The following is an 18,628-nucleotide window of genomic DNA, read 5'->3' on the forward strand; positions in this document are numbered from 1 at the left end:
AGCATGTGGGCTCCCGCCTCCGTACCCGCAATGGGTACCTCAACCTTACAAACCGCAAGTGGGGTGAGAAGGGAGCATGCTGGGGGCCCTAGTATGGGCCCTCTTTTCTTCCATCCGACATAGTCAGCAGCTGCTGCTGACTAAACAGTGGAGCTATGCGTGGATGTCTGACCTCCTTCGCACAAAGCAGAAAACTGGTGAGCCAGTGATCCCACTGGGGGTGTATAGCCAGAAGGGGAGGGGCCTTACACTTTTTAGTGTAATGCTTTGTGTGGCCTCCGGAGGCAGTGCTATACACCCCAATCGGCTGGGTCTCCCAATGGAGCGCCGAAGAAATTAGATTTTTCTCAAAATTTGCTGGTTTATTCAATAGGGCTTGTAGGAATTTACTCAACACAGTTTGTGAAAAGTATTTGTGAATTACACAAATCTATCTGCCTATATTTTTGGATTTTTTTGCAATCCCTTCTTTTTCTGAAATGTGGGCTGTCTCAGGGGAACTACTTCCGCATCTGAAATTTTTGTCTTTTAATAACGTAGTTTTGTTTTTCTTACTTATATAATCGTGTCCTTCTTCCAGAGACACAAATATGGTTGGTAAAGCATCACTTTTCAAAGTTTTCACTCATGGCATGTGGCATGTACAGAACATCACTGAAGTGTTTTGTACAGAAATTGTATTTTTGGGTCTTATTTTCATTAAAAATCTTTTGAGACAATAGATCAATATTGGTTAAATTTCGAGTTGCCTGTTGAAACCATTTTTTTATTCTTTCAACGTTGTTTGGAAATGAATGGAGGATTACATTTTACCCTCCAGGTCCCTGTTGCCCGTGCTGCTGTTACAGTTGTTAATCACACAACTTGGCATGGTCAAATTAAGAAGTCTTGCCTGAAAGAGAGTAATACACAAAATATTGCTTTAATGTGCATTATTGTAATAATAATAATAATAATAATAACAAAAACAAAACTTACTGCACACCAGGGCAGCGTTTGGCTATTAAATTCTTTTTTTTTTCAGTAATACACCACAGCTTTTCAGAGTTAAATTTATATGGCTAAAATCATGCAGCCACTGTCTGATACATTCAGATTGTGGCTCATGCAGCATGTATCAGCTGTTAGGTACCCTTTAAGTGTTAAAAAATAAGTGTTTTATTAATTATGTATTTTTCTCAATAGACAACTCAAAGACTGCTTATTGAGCATTTATAGAGTGGGTGCATGGTTATCTTGGCACTGGAAACAGGCGTTCATGTGTAGTACTCAAGGTTAGAAACACTTACAATGAGACAAATCATTCTAATATGTTTATTACTGTTGTTTACCAAAAAAAAAAAAAGGTGATTGTTTAACTCGTGCAATACATTTGTTTTCAATAGACTATTATTGTTTAACACAAATAAGGAATATTCAGCTCACCACTCCAAGGCAAGTCTCTCCAACTTCTGGTCCGGTGCACGGAACAAGTGGTTTGGCTACCATAGCTGAATCATCAGTCACATCAAGAGGAGGAGGAGAGAAAAGAAGATTCAGCACCGACGTAATAAAAAGATTCTTTATTCAAAATTCATAAAAAAAGATTATTCCAACCAAGTGCAAGATAAAATTTACGCTTGACGCGTTTCGGAGAAGATAGACTCCTTATTCATAAGCAACATAATCAGAATAAGTAGCCAAGGTGATATATATAACTATACGCTCCTCATCTGAGCCGGATCTACATACAGAAACAACAAAATAGTGCTCACTTTATATGTAAAAGAAATAATACATTCAAAATATTTAGAAATACAAATATACAGAAATATAAAATCAATGTTAGATAAACCACATTTTCATTTTAATATATATACAATGAATCAAAGCGGTAATTTAGTCCTCCAAATAACACGCATCCAGTTTAACGATCCAATATACTTCCCTCGAAGGAGGTTTCTACCAATCTCCTACTCTATAAGGTCCATTAACCCCTTCAATACCTTAAAGGATGCAGAGAAATCATATCTCCCCCATAAACCTCCCTGAGACTTAAACAGGCCTAAGATTGTACGGTTTTGTCTAAAGCCCACTTTACACGTTGCAATTAGTTGTACAATCGCATTTGCGATGTGACACGCCCAGGTTGCATACGGGATCTTATGAGATTGCACGTTGGTCGTTCATTTGCTGTCACACGAGCGTTAGTAGTCTATGTTAAATTGGTCAATTTTGTGTGTGATCCTTTAGATCATGTGTTCTGTGACGTATGCATTGGGCACCTTTTTTTTTTTTTTTATTTATTGACTTGCCAAGCGTGTGTAATGTGTAGGGATGCGTTTTTACTATGTCATCTGCCATTCAGCTCTGCTACATGGCCGCTGACAGCAGACACAGACAGCCATGTAGCAGCGGTGAATGGCAGATGACAGCAGACACAGACAGAGCCGCACTGTCAGAATGAACTCGGGTGAACTTCACCCGACTTCATTGTGATGCTGTGGCTCTGTCTGTGTCGCGTCCTGATTAGCGGTCACCAGTGAAGACTCACCGGTGACCGCTAATCTCCTGAGTAACTGAAGTTAGCAGCCCTCTCTCATATACTCACCAATCCCCGATCCCCGGCGCTGCACGGCATTCACACTGCTCCGGCGGCTTTTACTGTTTTGAAAAAGCCGGCCGCCCATTAAACAATTTCGTATTCCCTGCTTTCCCCGCCCACCAGCGCCTATGATTGGTTACAGTGAGACACGCCCCCACTCTGAGTGACAGGTGTCACACTGCACCCAATCACAGCAGCCGGTGGGCGTGTCTATACTGTGTAGTGAAATAAATAATTAAATAATTAAAAAAAACGGCGTGCGGTTCCCCCCATTTTTAAAACCAGCCAGATAAAGCCATACGGCTGAAGGCTGGTATTCTCAGGATGGGGAGCTCCACGTTATGGGGAGCCCCCCACCCTAACAATATCAGCCAACAGCCGCCCAGAATTGCCGCATACATTAGATGCAACAGTTCTGGGACTGTACCCGGCTCTTCCCGATTTACCCTGGTGCGTTGGCAAATCGGGGTAATAAGGAGTTATTGGCAGCCCATAGCTGCCAATAACTCCTAGATTAATCATGTCAGGCGTCTATGAGACACCCTCCATGATTAATCTGTAAGTTACAGTAAATAAACACACACCCGAAAAAATCCTTTATTAGAAATAAAAACACACACATATACCCTGGTTCACCACTTTAATCAGCCCCAAAAAGCCCTCCATGTCCGTCGTAATCCAGGATGATCCAGCGTCGCATCCAGCGCAGCTGCATGGAGGTGACCGGAGCCGCAGCAGACACAGCCGCTCCGGTCACCTCCACACAGCTAATGAAGACAGCCGTGCGATCAGCTGCTGTCACTGAGGTTACCCGCGGCCACCGGTGGATGCAGCGGTGGCCGCGGGTAACCTCAGTGACAGCAGCTGATCGCGCGGCTGTCTTCATTACCTGCGTGGAGGTGACCGGAGTGGCTGTGTCTGCTGCGGCTCCGGTCACCTCCATGCAGCTGCGGTGGAAGCGACGCTGGATCATCCTGGAGTACGCCGGACATGGAGGGCTTTTTGGGGCTGATTAAAGTGGTGAACCAGGGTATATGTGTGTGTTTTTATTTCTAATAAAGGATTTTTTCGGGTGTGTGTTTATTTACTGTAACTTACAGATTAATCATGGAGGGTGTCTCATAGACGCCTGACATGATTAATCTAGGACTTATTGGCAGCTATGGGCTGCCAATAACTCCTTATTACCCCGATTTGCCAACGCACCAGGGTAAATCGGGAAGAGCCGGGTACAGTCCCAGAACTGTCGCATCTAATGTATGCGGCAATTCTGGGCGGCTGTTGGCTGATATTGTTAGGGTGGGGGGCTCCCCATAACGTGGAGCTCCCCATCCTGAGAATACCAGCCTTCAGCCGTATGGCTTTATCTGGCTGGTTTTAAAAATGGGGGGAACCGCACGCCGTTTTTTTTAATTATTTAATTATTTATTTCACTACACAGTATAGACACGCCCACCGGCTGCTGTGATTGGGTGCAGTGTGACACCTGTCACTCAGAGTGGGGGCGTGTCTCACTGTAACCAATCATAGGCGCTGGTGGGCGGGGAAAGCAGGGAATACGAAATTGTTTAATGGGCGGCCGGCTTTTTCAAAACAGTAAAAGCCGCCGGAGCAGTGTGAATGCCGTGCAGCGCCGGGGATCGGTGAGTATATGAGAGAGGGGGATAGACTGACATGGACAGAGAGTGAGGGACAGAGATAGTGACGGACTGACAGAGATTAGTGTATGACAGACATTGTGAGGCGCTTCAGAACGCAGCTTTTCAGCTGCGCTCTGAAGCAGACCTTTTTTAAGCTGCGGTGCAGAGCGCACACCTGCGCACATAGCATCAGACAACAAAATCGTATGAGGGATGTCACACGTTACAATTCACTAGGTTCGTGCAACAAAACGCTCAATTCTAGAGAATGATACAATGTGTTTGCGATCAACGGTTTTGCGTTCAATCCTGATCGCATGTAGCTGTCACACGCAGATACCTCACAAACGATGCCGGATGTGCGTCACTTACAACTTGACCCCAACGACGGATTGTGAGATATATTGAAGCGTGTGTAGCGGGCTTAAGAATCAGATGTGGCTGCCAATGTATATTCACCAGATCCTTTCTTTAGTATAACTCATACAGTGCAACCTATATAGTATACATGACAACTCAAATTGTCATATAAACCGCATGGTCAATACTGTAATAATTATGTTTTTTTCTAATCACAATTTTTACCTCTATTTTCATGGCATTAATTACTCATTAAGAATAAAACAGCAAATACCGCATTCTATTTCACCAAGTCTGAACAGGTCTTAATAGCACAATCCTGTTTTTTTTCCTTTTTTAGATAAAAAAAAAGGGGGGGGGGCTGATAGGGAGACATGGTCTCTAGTACTTTTATTTTTCTCTTACCACAAATAGCATTCTCAAAAAAAATGTATCATCTTGGTAAAGTATGGGTAAATTATGTGTCCATATATTTGTAATTTTATAATAATCAATAGAAGAAGGGGGAGAGAGAGCGTGTTATTTGGAGGACTAAATTACCGCTTCGATTCATTCACTCTCCTCTCCTTGATATTATTGTTTAACCCCTTCATGACAACAGACGTACCTATACCTCTTGAAGGGAAGTAGTTTCTGACCAAGGACATATACAGACATATGAAAAAGTTTGGGCACGGCGGGGTACTCGGACCCTAGGTCAGGGAGAAGCTTCAGGGAACCCGGCAATTCACCTGAGGAGAGTGGTGCCTTTATGGACTGTTCCCACTAGCTCCAGAATCGGGGCACTAGCGCTGCAAGGGGGATATAGCCTTCCACATACACAACCCACAAGATTCCAAGCGTGAGCCCTGAGAGCAGGCTCCCAGACTTAGCCACAGTGGGGAGCGGGTCCCGGCAAGTTCCAAACTACTGGGCCACTTCAGTAAATCTAAACTTTGTGCCAGGAGGCAGGTCTCAGATCACCAGGCAGCACTGCAGGGGACGGGACCCGGACGAGCTCCCCGAGAGAGGCAGCGGCACCAGAGACTTGGTTTACCCGGTTGTCAGCGTCTGCTTATTGGCTGAGTGAGTACATGAGTGATCTCCCCTTCTCAGCACCCAGTATAATCTTCCAGAGCCCCCAGGGCCTACCCCTACCCGTGGAGGGGTACAACACCTGGCTGCCCCATTCCATCACCCCGGGTACTCCCAACAATGGCAGCGGCGGTACCCCCAATTACCACACCCCACAGGTGGCTTCACGAACTATCATCCACCTGTAAATATCCCCTTTCACTTTAGAGTGTGGCCCGGAGCCCCCGGGTCCTTAGAGCGTCGAGCCACGAACGGACATTGCCCACGGATCCGAGCAGTTCGATCCGCTGCTGGAACGGCACATTAGGCCTTGCATATTAGAGTTCCTGTCCCTGTATGATGCGTAGTTGGGGTACGGCTTGGCAGCCCTCCTTATCTAATAGTATGGGCGTCGCCTAATAGGCTGTTGTTTGTGACTCTGCATCTGATAGTGTGAACAGTGCTCTATGCAAGCCATCAGTGTGCAGTTTTACCGTCCAGCAATCGCCCCCTCCATGTTTTGGAAGCGTGTGTGTGATTTGCTCCTCCTTCACCTGTGATGCCTCTACCTAGTGGGGGCTTAGCTGTATCCGGCTGGAGTAGTAGTTTTCATTATTTTTTATATGTATATTTTATGTTATCATTTTATTGTTTTTCATTTATAATTTTAAATTACCGTATTTTTTGGATTATAAAACGCATTTTTCCTCCCAAAAATTTGGGAGGAAAATAAGGGGTGAGTCTTAATCTGAATATAGCTTACCGGGAGGTGAATTGGCGGGGGGGGGCTGTCTGTGCGGCTGTGTGTGCGGGAGGCCGGGAACCTGTCGGTGCTTGCGGGTGGCCGGCACAGTGCCTGTCGGTGTGTGTGGGCGGCCGGGTGCCTGTCAGTGCAGGCGACCGGCTGCCTCTCTGTGTAGGTGGGGAGGTGAAGGGTGGCTGTCTAGACTACAGTGGCTAAGTGGCGGGTGTCCTAGTCTGCCCGCTGGCCCGGCTTCAAATGATGGCGATAGGAGTCAGCACGTGAGCAGATGGAGCTCTTGGATGAGAGCTCCATCTGCGCATGCGTTGCTCTGGGCACCATTTCTTTGAAGCTCAGACCGCGGACAGACCGGGACACTCGCCGCACCGGCCTTCTCCACTACACAACCACCACTGCTACCACCAACCCCTGAGGAAGCCACACATGTACTGGCGATACGGTGGGGTATTTTCCAGGGGTGGGATTCAGCCAGTTCTGTCCGGTTCGGGCGAACCGGTTGTTAAAATAGCCGGTTCCCTGAACCGGCAAGAAACAGCTCTGGCGATCCGGTTCCCTGTATTCACTTGTGTTAGTGTCTTTAAGACACTAGCACAAATTAATCCCCGTACCTCCGTACACGCCGCACTTCCGGGTTCAGTGGAGCAGTCTGCTCCCCGACCCGGCGTGCAGCGACGCGCTGACGCTGCACAGGTCACGGCAGTGTGAGGAGGTAGGTCCTCCTACTGCCGTCTGTCAGCGTCAGTGTGCCTGCAGAGTGCCGCGGAGGACGGAAGACAGAAGAGGCCGCCGGTGCTTGGTAAGCGCTCAGTGAGCCGAAGATGCAGGGAGAGAGGCCACAAAAGATGGGAACTATATGGGGAGAGGGGCCTCAAAAGATGGCAGCTATATGGGGAGAGGGACCGCAAAAGATGGCAGCTATATGGGGAGAGGGACCGCAAAAGATGGCAGCTATATGGGGAGAGGGACCGCAAAAGATGGCAGCTATATGGGGAGAGGAGTCTACATAGATGGGAACTATATGGGGAGAGGAGGCCGCATAGATGGGAACTATATGGGGAGAGGAGGCCGCATAGATGGGAACTACATGGGGAGAGGAGGCCGCATAGATGGTAACTATATGGGGAGAGGAGGCCGGATAGATGGTAACTATATGGGGAGAGGAGGCCGGATAGATGGTAACTATATGGGGAGAGGAGGCTGCAAAAGATGGTAACTATATGGGGAGAGGAGGCTGCAAAAGATGGTAACTATATGGGGAGAGGAGGCTGCAAAAGATGGTAACTATATGGGGAGAGGAGACTGCAAAAGATGGTAGCTATATGGGGAGAGGGGCCGCAAAAGATGGCAGCTATATGGGGAGAGGGGCCGCAAAAGATAGCAGCTATATGGGGAGAGGAGGCCGCATAGATGGGAACTATATGGGGAGAGGAGGCCGCATAGATGGGAACTATATGGGGAGAGGAGGCCGCAAAGATGGGAACTGTATGGGGAGAAGAGGCCGCATAGATGGGAACTATATGGGGACATGAGGCCGCATAGATGGGAACTATATGGGGAGAGGAGGCTGAAAAAGATGGCAGCTATATGGGGAGAGGGGTCGCAAAAGATGGGAGCTATATGAGGAGAGGAGGCCACATAAGATGGGAGCTATATGGGGAGAGGAGGCCACATAAGATGGGAGCTATATGGGGAGAGGAGGCCACATAGATGGGAACTATATAGGGAGAGGAGGCCACATAAGATGGGAGCTATATGGGAAAAGGAGCACATGGGATAAGATCTGCTGGGAAAAGAAGCCATGATGGGATCTGTAGGGGAAAGATGCAATAATGGGATGGGATTTGTAGGGGGAAAGGAGCCACATGGGACGGGATCTGTAGGGGGAAAGGCGCCATTATGAGATGGGATCCACAGGGAAAAGAGGCCATAATGGGATGGGATCTGCAGGGGAAAAAGACCACATGGGATGAGATCTGTATGGGGAAGGTCGTCCGTTCCAATTTTAGCAGGGCTCCTTTAGTAATATTTTTTAAAAATTTTAGAAAAACCGTTTAATACAATATGACTGACAGTGACTGGAACAACTGGTGCTGGACAGGAGAGTGACTGTAGAGGAGGGGAAGAAGGGGAAAGAGATTTTACTTTAAATTACTTGTATTTTTGGTTGTGGAAAGTGCGTGTAAATGGGTGTGGCTAACAAAAATGCGTGTGGTTACAGAATGGGTGTGGTTTTCAACTGGGCGGGGTTTACAGAGAACCTGTTAAAAATTTGAATCCCACCCCTGGTCTTTTCACGCCACAGAAAAACCTCCCCTTTTACCCTCCCCCCCCATGGCATACCTGTCTCCCCATATTGTGTGAGTTTGGGCCTGATCTTTCTCCCACTGCTCATACTGCACCTTTTTCCTTAGCTGTTCTGATATGAATAGAAGCATGGAATTAACTCTTTCAGATGCAGGGAAAATATCAGTGTCTTTTTGTGAGCAGATTATAGGATCTGGTTGATACGCCCTGCTCCCTAATACAAATATTGACTGATTGAATGAGAGTGTGGGGTGTTAACATGGTATTGTTCATGGTTTAGTCAGGTCCAGTGTTCATCCCTTTTTTTTTTTTTCTGGATACATTATGGAATACTAATTAAGTGCAATTATCTATCGTCTCACTGGCAATAACTTGTTTATTTACACTAAGGGGCACTTTGCACACTACGACATCGCAGGTGCGATGTCGGTGGGGTCAAATTGAAAGTGACTCACATCCGGTGTCGCAGGCGATATCGTAGTGTGTAAAGCATTTTTGATACGATTAACAAGCGCAAAAGCGTCGTAATCGTATCATCGGTGTAGCGTCGGTCATTTCCATGAATTGGGATTGACCGATGTTACGATGTTGTTCCTCGTTCCTGCGGCAGCATAAATCGCTGTGTGTGAAGCCGCAGGAGCGAAGAACATCTCCTACCTGCATCACCGCATCTCACGCCGGCTCTGCGTAAGGAAGGAGGGGGGCGGGATGTTTACGTCCCGCTCATCTCCGCCCCTCCGCTTCTATTGGCCGCCTGCCGTGTGACGTCCCTATGACGCCGCATGACCCGCCTCCTTAATAAGGAGGCGGGTCGCCGGCCAGAGCGACGTCGCAGGGCAGGTGAGTGCATGTGAAGCCGGCGTAGCGATAATGTTCGCTACGCCAGCTATCAACATGATATCGCAGCTGCGACGGGGGCGGGGACTATCGTGCACGGCATCGCAGCATCGGCTTGCGATGTCGTAGTGTGCAAAGGGCCCCTAAGCCTCTGTATTTGAATAGGCAGTGTATTAGTTTCTAATTTAGGGTACTTTCACACTTGCGTTCAGCGCAGTCCGTCACTCTGAAGAATAGCGCAGTCCGTTAACACACTGCGCTATTCTCCAAAGACTTGTATGAACGAAACACTGTAACGCAAGTGTCAGTGTTGCATCCGCTGGACGACGCAGCGTCGTTATTTTGAGGCTGCGCCGGGCGGGCGGAATGCAGCATGTAACATTTTTTGAGCAGCGCAATCCATAGGATTTCACTGCGCATACTCTCTCTGGCTCCCTGCACCTGTAACCAAGGTAAATATCGGGTAACCAAGCAAAGTGCTTTGCCAATATTTACCCTCGCTACGTGTGCAGGGAGCCCGACACTTCAACGCTTTTTTCCGCCCCCTCCCGCACTCCGCATGTATGTACACACACACACACACACTCTCACCTGTCCTCAGCGCCATGGCCCGCTCGGCTCCACCCACTCCGCCCCCCGTACACATTCTCGGCGGCCGAACGATCAGCTGAACGCCCGGCCGCCGGCATGTTAGAGCGCTCAGCTGAGTGCCCGGCATCCAGCTATTGAGAGCGATCAGCTGATCGTTCACAATAGTCTGCTGCCGGTAAAACTGTAAAGAAGAAATAAATAAAAAAAAAAAGCTTTCCGTTGTTTTGTACGATCCGTTGCATCCGATGTGCCATTATATGCAACGCATCCGTTGCATCCGTCACACAACGCAAGGCAACGGATGCCGTTCAACGCAAGTGTGAAACTAGCCTTAGTTGGATTTGAGATATACCAACACTTGAGCATGCTCCCATGTACTGTTATATGTTTGACACCATATGCTGGCTTGTCATATTTCCTTGACTTGAAATTTCATATATCAGCTTGAGGGGAGAGTAATTCTGTACTGCACATTATTTATCTAGATATTCTGTACGGATATCAGAATAGGAGGTTAGTGTGTTAAGGATTTATGTCCTTATGCCTTGTTGGGCTTTTTAAGTGTTTTTAATGTCTGTCCTTTTGTATGCTCTTGTTGCTCTCTGAGCCAGGACATGTTTATACTATATGTACAATAAAGTTTTTGTCACTTTTTCAAACTATTTAGTGTTTGGTGATCCCTGTATGGGAATAATTTCTTTTCCTTAAATGTCTCCATCTTGTATACCAACGGGTGGTGCCCTTCTCATATTTAGAATTGTACCACCAACCCGCCGCTGCCACTACTGACCCGCCACCACTGACCCGCTGCCACCACTGACCCGCCACTGCCAGCACAGCCTCTGCCTCCTGTGACCCCGCTCTACCACCGCTACCGCCCCCCGACGGACCCCGGAGTATAAGACGGACCAGATTTTTTTTTTCTCTTTAACTTTGAGGTGCGTTTTATAATCCGGTGTGTCTTATAAAACGAAAAATATGGTATATGTGTTCATATATTAAATATATATCACAAATAAATTATATACAGTGCCTTGCAAAGTATTCGGCCCCCTTGAATTTTCAACCTTTTCGCACACTTCAGGCTTCAAACAAAGATAAAAATTTTAATGTTATGGTGAAGAATCAACAAGTGATACTGTAACACCATCTTTGGTCATACTTGAGTTTGGTTTTTTTTCATCACGGTCACACATGTGGCATGAAGTCGGTACTCTATGCATGCACTAAATATATTTGATCTTCATTTTGGCATTATTACATCGAGGATAATACTACAACATTATTTTTAGGCATATTCTCTCCCTGCCTTTGGTATATGTGGCATGGAGTTGGTGCTGTATGTATGCACCATATGTACTTATGCATTGGCTGTCTCCAGATGTCCCAGTTTCATGGGATATTCTGAGCAGTCATTGGCACTCGTGGTTCATGAAGTTGGTTTCCATATACAGTATGTACCATGTATACTTGACTCTTGATAGCAACATATTAGGAGCCACACTACAATGCCATCTCTGGACATTTTTCTTCCTGGTCATTGACCTATATGGGACACGGAACTGGGGTGGTATTCCTATACCGCGCACAATTGGCCATCCTTGGATGCCCTGTCTTTATACAGGGCGGTTTATGGATTATACTCCGCCCTTTGATTTGTCATCTATATGCGTGCATATGCATAATTTACAGATAGCATATGTGCTTCCATATTACATAGGTTGTGGATCAGCTGTTATTTTGTTGTATACACTGTGTGCAGAATAATTAGGCAAATGAGTATTTTGATCACGATAATTTTTATACATGTTGTCCTACTCCAAGCTGTATAGGCTTGAGAGCCATCTACCAATTAAGTAAATCAGGTAATGTGCATCTCTGAAATGAGGAGGGGTGTGGTGTAATGACATCACCCTATATAAGGTGTGCTTAATTATTAGGCAACTTCCTTTCCTTTCGCAAAATGGGTCAGAAGAGAGATTTGACGGGCTCTGAAAAGTCTAAAATTGTGAGATGTCTTGCAGAGGGAAGCAACAATCTTGAAATTGCTAAACTTTTGAAGTGTGATCACCGAACAATCAAGCGTTTCATGGCAAATAGCCAACAGGGTCGCAAGAAGCATGTTGTGCAAAAAAGGCACAAAATAACTGCCTATGAATTGAGGAAAATCAAGCGTGAAGCTGCCAAGATGCCATTTGCCACCAGTTTGGCCATATTTCAGAGCTGCAACGTTACTGGAGTATCAAAAAGCACAAGGTGTGCCATACTCATGGACATGGCCAAGCACAGAAACGCTGAAAAATGACCACCTTTGAACAAGAAACATAAGATAAAACGTCAAAACTGGGCCAAGAAATATCTTATTTTTCAAAGGTTTTATGGACTGATGAAATGAGAAAGACTCTTGATGGGCCAGATAAACATTTACCAGGGAAAATATGGCACTGCATTACTGCAAAAGAGAGATATTTAGTTTATGTATTGGCCAATGCATGTAAGCCCGGAGACCAACGGCAAGGTATATCTCTTGCCAATGCTAACCATTGTAGCAGGAGCCTAGCTGCCCATACATGGAGGTTTGTAGTCCAAATAGTGGCATTTTGCCCAGATAAGGATGTTTTTAACCTAGATAGTGGCACTTAAGTTAGGCTCCCGGATTACAGAGATATACCTTGCCGTTGGTCTCCGGGCTTACATGCATTGGCCAATACATAAACTAAATATCTCTCTTTTGCAGTAATGCAGTGCCATATTTTCCCTGGGAAATGTTTGGCTTTTTTCAGTGTGCAACTGTTTGCATTTATAGTTACTATGTTTTTTCAGTTAGCACCTGTTCACATTTGTTGGATGTGCGGGTCAGTTTTTTGATATTTCTAGTGAGTCTTTTTCTGACTGAGCACTCCGCCCTAAGACCTGGCTGTATTCATAACCATTGTAGCAGGAGCCTAGCTGCCCATACATAGAGGTTTGTAGTCCAAATAGTGGCATTTTGCCCAGATAAGGATGTTTTTAACCTAGATAGTGGCATTTAAGTTAGGCTCCCGGATTACAGAGATATACCTTGCCGTTGGTCTCCGGGCTTACATGCATTGGCCAATACATAAACTAAATATCTCTCTTTTGCAGTAATGCAGTGCCATATTTTCCCTGGTAAATGTTTGGCTTTTTTCAGTGTGCAACTGTTTGCATTTATAGTTACTATGTTTTTTCAGTTAGCACCTGTTCACATTTGTTGGATGTGCGGGTCAGTTTTTTGATATTTCTTGATGGGCCAGAGGCTGGATCAGTAAAGGGCAGAGAGCTCCACTCTGACTCAGACGCCACCAAGGTGGAGATGGGGTACTGGTATCATCAAAGATGAACTTGTGGGACCTTTTCGGGTTGAAGATCGAGTGAAGCTCAACTCCCAGACCTACTGCCAGTTTCTGGAAGACAACTTCTTCAAGCAGTGGTACAGGAAGAAGTCACTATCGTTCAAGAAAAACATGATTTTCATGCAGGACAATGCTCCATCACATGCATCCAACTACTCCACAGCGTGGCTGGCCAGTAAAGGTCTAAAAGATGAAAAAATAATGACATGGCTCCCTTGTTCACCTGATTTGAACCCCATAGAGAATCTGTGGTCCCTCATAAAATGTGAGATCTACAGGGAGGGAAAACAGTACACCTCTCCGAACAGTGTCTGGGAGGCTGTGGTGGCTGCTGCATGCAATGTTGATCGTAAACAGATCAAGCAACTGACAGAATCTATGGATGGTAGGCTGTTGAGTGTCATCATAAAGAAAGGCGGCTATATTGGTCACTAATTTTTTGGGGTTCTGTTTTTGCATGTCAGAAATGTTAATTTCTAAATTTTGTGCAGTTATATTGGTTTACCTGGTGAAAATAAACAAGTGACATGGGAATATATTTGGTTTTTATTAAGTTGCCTAATAATTCTGCACAGTAATAGTTACCTGCACAAACAGATATCCTCCTAAGATAGCCAAATCTAAAAAAAACCACTCCAACTTCCAAAAATATTAAGCTTTGATATTTATGAGTCTTTTTGGTTGATTGAGAACATAGTTGTTGATCAATAATAAAAACCAATCCTCTAAAATACAACTTGCCTAATAATTCTACACACTGTGTATATTCCACTTTGTTGCCCTTTCCCATTTTTATTTCAGCATTCATATGCACATTGGTTTTATTCTTCAATGAGTTATTGGATACTGCTAATGACAAAATGGTGGCCACCAGCGTGCACGCATATGTACCCCCTTTTTTTTGAAACGTAGCAATGTCATTTCTTTCTCTAGAAAGACTTTTTATTAAAGTGACTTTTTTTTTTGTTAGATGTATTATCCTTGTGCTCCATATATGCAAACTGAGTCTTCTGTACCTCTGGATTTATATATATACACACACTATAGGCAGGGTTGTAGATATACAGGATGATAAAGTTCATAATTATTTAGTCTGTACTATGATGGCACGATTTGTGTATTTGGTTTCCACGGTCACAGAACATGAACCATGTGACCTTCTCACTTCATCCTTGTTGCATATCTACATTTTCAATCTTATCACTAGAACTGCATTGTTAGATGTTGGCATACTGTCTGGAGGACTGCGCGTGCATAAGGTGGTAATGCTTATTACTATTTGGTTTGAGCTTTGATAAACGCGATCAAAGCGTCTGGTTACCATCGTCATGAGATATTAATCATCTGACCACCTCACTTCCTCCGTGCTGCTTGACAGCATGGAGATCATGGAGGGCTCGCCTCCCTCTCCACGTGTTGAACTGCACATCCAGTAGATACCAATTTACGGTAATTACACTAGCTTTATTGATTGTCTGGATCTCGTTATGTGTCACTTTCCCCTGATGAAGCCACAATAGGCGGCGACACGCGTCGGGCAGACTGCCTGACTGTTCCTCTTACCTTGGGTCCCCATATTTTTCTTGCAGCGGTTACCAGGGTCCAGACATGGTATTGTAGTTGCCAGGGATTTACACTCTCCCTTGCACAATATTGATTTTTCGATTACTCATTCAATGTGTAGAGAACGTTTTTTCCTTTTCAATAGGTTATTGTCTTCTGGTTATCCGTGTCATTCATTCTTCCCATAGGGGTACTTCACACACAGCGAGATCGCTACTGAGAACTTTGTGACCTCATTAGCGATCTCGCTGTGTGTGACACTGAGCAGCAATCTGGCCCCTGCTGTGAGATCGCTGCTCGTTACACACAGCCCTGGTTCGTTTTTTTATTGTTGTTCTCCCGCTGATAAGCACACATCGCTGTGTGTGACAGCGAGAGAGCAACAATCCTGAATGTGAAGGGAGCAGGAGCCGGCGTCTGACAGCCTGCGGTAAGCTGTAACCAAGGTAAACATCGGGTAACCAAGGTGGTTACCCGATATTTACCTTCGTTACCAGCCTCCGCAGCTCTCATGCTGCCAGTGCCGGCTCCTGCTCCCTGCACACGCTAAGCTAAGGCGGGCTTTGCACGCTGCGACATCGGTAACAATGTGTTACCGATGCTGCAGCGATAGTCCCGCCCCCGTCGCACGTGCAATATCTAGTGAAAGCTGCCGTAGCGATTATTATCGCTACGGCAGTTTCACACGCGCATACCTGCCGTGCGACATCGCTCTGGCCGGCGACCCGCCTCCTTCCTAAGGGGGCGGGTCGTGCGGCGTCACAGCGACGTCACACGGCAGGCGGAGGATTGAAGTGGAAGGGCGGAGATAAGCAGGATGTAAACATCCCGCCCACCTGGGTCCTTCTCATTGCAGCCGGGAGGCAGGTAAGGTGATGTTCCTCGCTCCTGCGGCTTTACACACAGCGATGTGTGCTGCCGCAGGAGCGAGGAACAACATCGCACCTGTCGCTGCACCGGCATTATGGAAATGTCGGAGGCTGCAGCGATGATACGATAACGACGCTTTTGCACTCGTTCATCGTATCAAAAAGGATTTACACGTTGCGATATCGACTGCGACGCCGGATGTGCGTCACTTTCGATTTGACCCCATCGACATCGCACGTGCAATGTCGCAACGTGCAAAGCCGCCCTAAGCGGTGTGAGCTGGTAACTAAGGTAAACATCGGGTAACCATACCCGATGTTTACCTTAGTTACCAGTGTCCGGAGCTTCCAGACGCCGGCTCCGTGCAAGCGCAGCGTCGCTTGCACGTCGCTGCTGGCTGGGGGCTGGTCACTGGTCGCTGGTGAGATCTGCTTTTTTGACAGCTCACCAGCGACCATGTAGCGATGCAGCAGCGATCCTGACCAGGTCAGATCGCTGGTCGGATCGCTGCTGCATCGCTAAAGTGTGAAGGTACCCATAGGGTCTTTGTAATCAGTTATTCTTAATGGATTATTATAGAAGCTACTCTTTATAATACATGTCTGGAGATCAATTGTGACATTGTGTACTTTGACTGTAGTCTTGGCAATAGGCCATTACAGATGTAACTACTTCTTGCATTTTGTATGGCCATTCCACAGGAGTCATCCTATACATTATTCTGTTATGGTGTTATATTGTGACATTGTTGTGCCCTGTGGGTGCATTCTAATCTATATATATAATTGCCTTATTCTGTCTGTCTGTCTGTCATGCTCCAAAATTGTGTCACGGTGACATGTCCTTACGGTGACACAAAGCTGATTGGCCGCTGGGTTCGCCATGGCCCCGCCCCCCCACACGGATTGGCCTCTCGCCCCGGCTGCGCCCCCACACGGATTGGCCAGCCGCTCGCCCAGGCTCTGCCCCCCCCCCACAGATTGGCCTCTCGCCCCGGCACCCTGCAGGCATTGGCAACTCGCCCACGCCACGCCCCGCCCCCCTCACGCAATAGACGTTAGCTCTCGCCCCCCCCCGCATTGCCCGAACTGACACGGTCACGGAGCCACGAATCCCAGGTGAGTACTGTACTCCCCCCCCCTTTCCCCCCTCACCAACGGGAGCCCACATCAGCGTACGCCGCCGCCGTATGCTGGTGTTGGCTCCCGTGCGAGCGGGGGACGTGTTGCGCTGGTAACCATGCTTGCATAGTTACCAGTAAATCAAGGTCCTGCAGCGGCGGGACTTCCAGACGCACAAACATAACAGCACACACACACGCATACACACACACATCAGATCGCACTCACTCTCACAAACACCACACACACCTCACACACACCTCACACACACCTCACACACACCTCACACACACCTCACACACACATCGCATCCACACACTCACAGCATCCGGCGATATCGCTTGCTTCTCGGCCTCGATACTGTGCTGTGAGCTTCCAGGACCTGCCGGAGGATCACATGGCCAGAAGCATGTGGTATGTCCGGATGTTGTGAGTATCAGCGCGTATGTGCGATATCGTCAGTGTCTGTGTGTGTGAGTGGATGCGATCGGGTGTGTGTGAGTGGATGCGATCGGGTGTGTGTGAGTGGATGCGATCGGGTGTGTGAGTGTCGGCAGAGGAGCACGGCGTGCTGGAGGAGGCTGGGAGCAGAGAGGCTGATCATGGGGAAGGCTGGGAGGAGAGAGGCTGATGCTGGGGGAGGCTGGGAGGGGGAGGCTGATGCTGGGGGAGGCTGGGACGAGGGAGGCTGATGCTGGTGGAGGCTGATGCTTGGGGAGGCTGATGCTGGGGGAGGCTGGAAGGAGAGAGGCTAATGCTGGTGGAGGCTGATGCTTGGGGAGGCTGATGCTGGGGGAGACTGGGAGGGGAAGGCTGATGCTGAGGGAGGCTGGGAGGAAGGAGGCTGGGAGGAGAGAGGCTGATCCTGGGGAAGGCTGGGAACGGGAGGCTGATGCTGATGGAGGCTGGAAGGAGTGAGGCTGATGCTGGGGGAGGCTGGAAGGAAAGAGGCTGATGCTGGTGGAGGCTGATGCTTGGGGAGGCTGATGCTGGGGTAGACTGGGAGCGGAAGGCTGATGCTGAGGGAGGCTGGGAGGGGGAGGCTGGGAGGAAGGAGGCTGGGAGGAGAGAGGCTGAACCTGGGGAAGGCTGGGAAGGGGAGGCTGATGCTGGGGGAGGCTGGAAGGAGAGAGGCTGATGCTGGTGGAGGCTGATGCTTGGGGAGGCTGATGCTGGAGGAGACTGGGAGCGGAAGGCTGATGCTGAGGGAGGCTGGGAGGGGGAGGCTGGGAGGAAGGAGGCTGGGAGGAGAGAGGCTGATCCTCGGGAAGGCTGGGAAGGGGAGGCTGATGCTGAGGGAAGCTGGAAGGAGAGAGGCTGATGCTGGGGGAGGCTGGAAGGAGAGAGGCTGAGGCTGGGAGGAGAGAGGCTGATGCTGGGGAAGGCTGATGCTGAGGGAGGCTGGGAGGGGAAAGCTGATGCTGGGGAAGGCTGGGAGGACGGAGGCTGGGAGGAGAGAGGCTGATCCTGGGGAAGGCTGGGAGAGGGAGGCTGATGCTGGAGGAGGCTGGAAGGAAAGAGGCTGATGCTGGCGGAGGCTGATGCTGGGGGAGGCTGGAAGGAGAGAG

General features: G+C 47.8%; 1 long non-coding RNA gene across 2 annotated transcripts in view; it reads right to left on the minus strand.

The window, feature by feature from the left end:
• The window catches only part of LOC142289807 (uncharacterized), a 72,698-nt gene that overhangs the window by 15,375 nt on the left and 38,695 nt on the right, over window positions 1-18,628 (minus strand). For both annotated transcript variants that reach the window (XR_012750165.1, XR_012750166.1), the window contains exons 2-3: window positions 1,426-1,490; window positions 807-892 (exon numbers count right to left, since the gene is read on the minus strand). This is a non-coding gene — a long non-coding RNA (uncharacterized LOC142289807). The remainder of the gene's footprint in view (window positions 1-806; window positions 893-1,425; window positions 1,491-18,628) is intronic.

This window comes from Anomaloglossus baeobatrachus, chromosome 2 (genome assembly GCF_048569485.1).
Source record: "Anomaloglossus baeobatrachus isolate aAnoBae1 chromosome 2, aAnoBae1.hap1, whole genome shotgun sequence".
NCBI classification, from domain to species: Eukaryota; Metazoa; Chordata; class Amphibia; order Anura; family Aromobatidae; genus Anomaloglossus; species Anomaloglossus baeobatrachus.